Raw genomic sequence first — 4,675 nt, 5'->3', positions numbered from 1 at the left:
TGTATAAACATGAGCACGGGGTTTATGAACACATCACAGCAGTCCAACACGCACGACTCTTTGCTTTTAAAGGCACCCAGTCGAGATGCTGGGAAACGTACAGTATACTCCACTGTTACACATTTTCCCTACATTATTTACAATCCTTTCATTTACCTTCATATCCTGCAGAGACAACACAGAAAAGTAGCTTGCAGTAGCAGGATATACAGTGAGACAATGATAAGGCTTGGAAATTGCTGAATCCCTCTGTAAGCACTTGCCTTATTTACTTGGCGAATCCTTCTCATGGATGTGTGGTGTGTGTCTGTGTGTGTCTCTACACACTTCCATATGTGTGGAAGCTTTACCATGCTCAAATGAAATGTGGTTTCAGCTGGGTCAGTGTAAAAGAGCACTACCAATCAAACACAAACCTCTTCAATCCAAACCAGCCCTCTTAAAATGCCTTTCATTCCTGCTTTCTTTAGACCTAATAATGTTGAAATCAAATGGATTTGGAATGCTGGCACATATGTGAGTGTTTATGTGCAACGAATCCTGTCGAACACAAACATGCACTTTCATGCTCACTCATTTATGCTTAAACAGTGACACCATCTGCAGCATAAAATGGGGCTAATTGTCAGACAGTCTCAGTAACTATCACCTTAGGAGTCAAAAGTCCAATTACACAAGTATGTGTTTTCTCTTCCAGTGCATTTGTATGCTGCTTTTACTGTAAACTCCTTGTTAAAATGTAGGGGCAGGTTGTGTTTTTTAAATGTTGTAAATTGATTAATTGCAACTGTTTGATGTTTTTGTGTGTTATCTGTTACATTTTTGCTATCTGAGCAATTTCTGTTTCATAATTGTTTTCCTGTTTAACACTCAAGTTATATTCTGAGCTAACACTTGTACTGTTTGCTGGCAAAAATGAAATGTTTATTTTTTTACACATTTTGTGTGTCATACCTCTTAAATAACGTCTTGCATAGTTATTTCATTTTGGTGGACTTTATGGATTTAGACCTCAATAAGCTGAAATATCACCATTAAAAAGGTTTTTTCTTCTTCTTCTTCTTCTTTTTTTTTATCAAATAATCACATATTTTACCTTCCCTTCAGTAAAAAGCAAACTTGAATATTTAAGAAAAGGCTGCTATATGTCTTGCACTGGAGGCATCTGCTGCCATCTGCTGAAAAAATCATGACAAAAACATTTCATAGCAATGACAAGTATAGCCTATAGGTGGCCTCGGTGTTTCCCTTATTGCTGCTTGGACTCTGTAACTCAATACTGTAAGTTCATTTCTAGATATTATCACATATTATTCATTTTGATATATATTTAGACATTTATAAAAGACTATTATTTGTCCAAGTTCAGCTACTTTTTGCATGGGAACTGTTTTTATAACAAAAAGATGCAATGGTTTATTTTTATTTTTTCTGAAAGGGTAAACATTCCCCATTCAGACATGTTCTTATATGTGTGTTTGTTTGTGTGTGTGGTGTAGGTCGGTGAGTGTGTGGGTGGGTATAGGGATGGGTGTTTTTTGCACTGTGGCAGTGTTATAGTCTCATCAATTCATTTTCTCATTCACTGGCCAATCAACAGTATAAGTGTTTTTTTTTTTTTTTTTGTTTTTTGTTTTTTTTTAGAAAACCACTTTAACTTTATGAAATCTTTTCAGGATTTTTTTGTGTGTGTTTAGATGGTTCATCTCATTTCGATGAACAAAACAATTCTCAAAAAATAAAAATACTAATCGGTCAAAAATGACACTCAGGACTTGAGGGTTAAATTTAGCTGAAAAACTTTTAAAAGGCTGTTTAATGATAGGTTCAGTTGTGACAACTGACCCCACTAAGTGTGGATAAAAATTGTGACGACTAGCCCCGGTCTCCTCTATATGCACACTAGATACTTGGGTAACACACACACAGAGAAACATTAGTTACTATGGACACACACACACAGACACACACACACACACACACACACACACACACACACACACACACACACACACACACACACACACACACACACACACACACACACACACACACACAGGCACACTATTGCTTTGGCAATCTTCATGTTCCACAGGGGCTCTGGGCTGTTATAGCTGTTCATCTGGCCTCTATCAGCGACTGGCCTAACAACTTAATCTCAGTCGTTCATTCTCTCAGATCAAAGCAACACACTGCAATTTAAACCTATTACCCACATATAAAGACATTCACATAATGTGGCCCTCTCTCTCCCTCTCTCTCTCTCTCTCTCTCTCTCTCTCTCTCTCACAACACACACACACACACACACACACACATTTCCACACAGACATGCAAAGACAATGTTGTTATTATTAACAAAAAATAAAACAAACACTAAATAAAAATAAAAACGAAATATACTGAAACTACAGTAGAAAATAGTCAACAAAAACAAAACTAGAATGAAAGGACAAATTGAAAATAGAAATAAAAAACAAAATAAAATATAAAAAACTAACCTCGTCCATGAGCCCATGACCACAGACCTCAAAACATGCCTGCACATCCACAGCCACGAGCACGCAAAGCTTTGTGTTCCTCCATTACACACATTTAGGATGGTTTAAATGGACTAACACAGGGGTCGGGAACCTTTTTTCACTGAGGAGCCAATTTTTTCATTTTTAGTTGATGCATTTTTTCGAAAGAGCCATAGCACAAACTAATAATTTACTACAAGTTTTTCAAATGTTTATTATGCCAATAGATTACTCAAAAACACAAAAAGAAACAAATAAGGAAACATTTATAGGTAATATGTTGTAATATGGAATTGAGTGCATGTGTTTGTGCGGGTCTCCATAAAATTACTTCATTTTACAATTGTTCATGACAAAGTTCACTTCCCTTTTGGGCTGGGCGATATGTAAAAACATTTTAACGACAATCGCCTTCAAAAATATGGCGATATCCGATTATATCATCAACCCCCCTGCTGAGGGTCAGTGAATATTTTTGCTTTATTGATTTTGCTTTAAAAGTTAAATTAATTTATTGAAACATGAAAAACTTAAGCAAAATACATTTTGTTTTAAACGATCATGTGTTGGTGAATGGTGAGACACCCGGCTTGTGTTTCCTGAACCCTAGACTAAAACTACTATTAAACAACCAATACATTGCACAGAGTAAATGCTGTCTATTCAACCTCATGAATTCAAATATGAACTGAAGGATACAAACACAAGATGTGTCTAAATGCAAACTGCATGTTTCCACGTTACAGTTCCAATAGTGGATAAACAATCATTTAAACTGACTTTGATACCAAGATCTCTCTGCAATCTGGAATGTTTTAACATCTGATGGTCAGCTGATAGAAACTGCTGTAACAAATACAAACTGTTTGTTAACATGATTCACAGATGGTGCGGTTCTCATGTGTTCTAATGTAACATTCCCTGAGAAACAATCTATGATTCACCTTTGACCTCTGTATTGACATTTACACAGAATAAGCATAGCTTTATTATGCTCCATAAGGGGTAAATGTCATTATGCAATTATTATAATTATATATATACAGTATGTATATACAGTATTTAGCACTTTGAGAATGAACACAGAGACTGCACACGTGCACGCACACACACAAGTCAAGTCAACCTTTATTTATAGAGCACATTTAAAAACAACAGAAGATGACCAAAAGTCAAGGAACGAACTTTAATACCTTTTAGTTTATGGTTACTTTTAAAATCATTACAAACCCACACTAATATATATATATATATACAGTATATATACAGTTAAAGTCAGAAGTTTACATACACTTTAGCCAAATACATTTAAACTCAGTTTTTCACAATTTCTGACATTTAATGGTAGAAAACATTCCCTGTCTTTGGTCAGTTAGGATCACTACTTTATTTTAAGAATGTGAGATGTCAGAATAATAGTAGAGAGAATGATTTATTTCAGCTTCTATTTCTTTCATCACATTCCCAGTGGGTCAGAAGTTTACATACACTTTGTTAGTATTTGGTATCATTGCCTTTAAATTGTTTAACTTGGGTCAAATGTTTTGGTTATCCTTCCACAAGCTTCTCACAATGAGTTGCTGGAATTTTGTCCCATTCCTCCAGACAGAACTGGTGTAACTGAGTCAGGTTTGTAGACCTCCTCGGATTAAGGTCAGGGCTTTGTGATGGCCACTCCAATACCTTGACTTTGTTGTCCTTAAGCCATTTTGGGGTAATTGTCCATTTGGAAGACCCATTTGCGACTGAGCTTTAACTTCCTGGCTGATGTCTTGAGATGTTGCTTCAATATATCCACATAATTTCCCTTCCTCATGATGCCATCTATTTTGTGAAGTGCATCAGTCTCTCCTGCAGCAAAGCACCCCCACAACATGATGCTGCCACCCCCATGCTTCACGGTTGGGATGGTGTTCTTCACCCTTTTTCCTCCAAACATAACGATGGTCATTATGGCCAAACAGTTCAGTTTTTGTTTCATTAGACCAGAGGACATTTCTCCAAAAAGTAAGATCTTTGTCCCCATGTGCACTTGCAAACTGTAGTCTGGCTTTTTTATGGTGGTTTTGGAGCAGTGGCTTCTTCCTTGCTGAGCAGCCTTTCAGGTTATGTCGATATAGGACTCGTTTTACTGTGGATATAGATACTTGTCT

This window comes from Myxocyprinus asiaticus, chromosome 37, assembly GCF_019703515.2.
Source record: "Myxocyprinus asiaticus isolate MX2 ecotype Aquarium Trade chromosome 37, UBuf_Myxa_2, whole genome shotgun sequence".
Lineage (NCBI taxonomy): Eukaryota > Metazoa > Chordata > Actinopteri > Cypriniformes > Catostomidae > Myxocyprinus > Myxocyprinus asiaticus.
The sequence above is the reverse complement of the archived record's forward strand: the minus strand, read 5'-3'. Positions refer to the sequence as shown.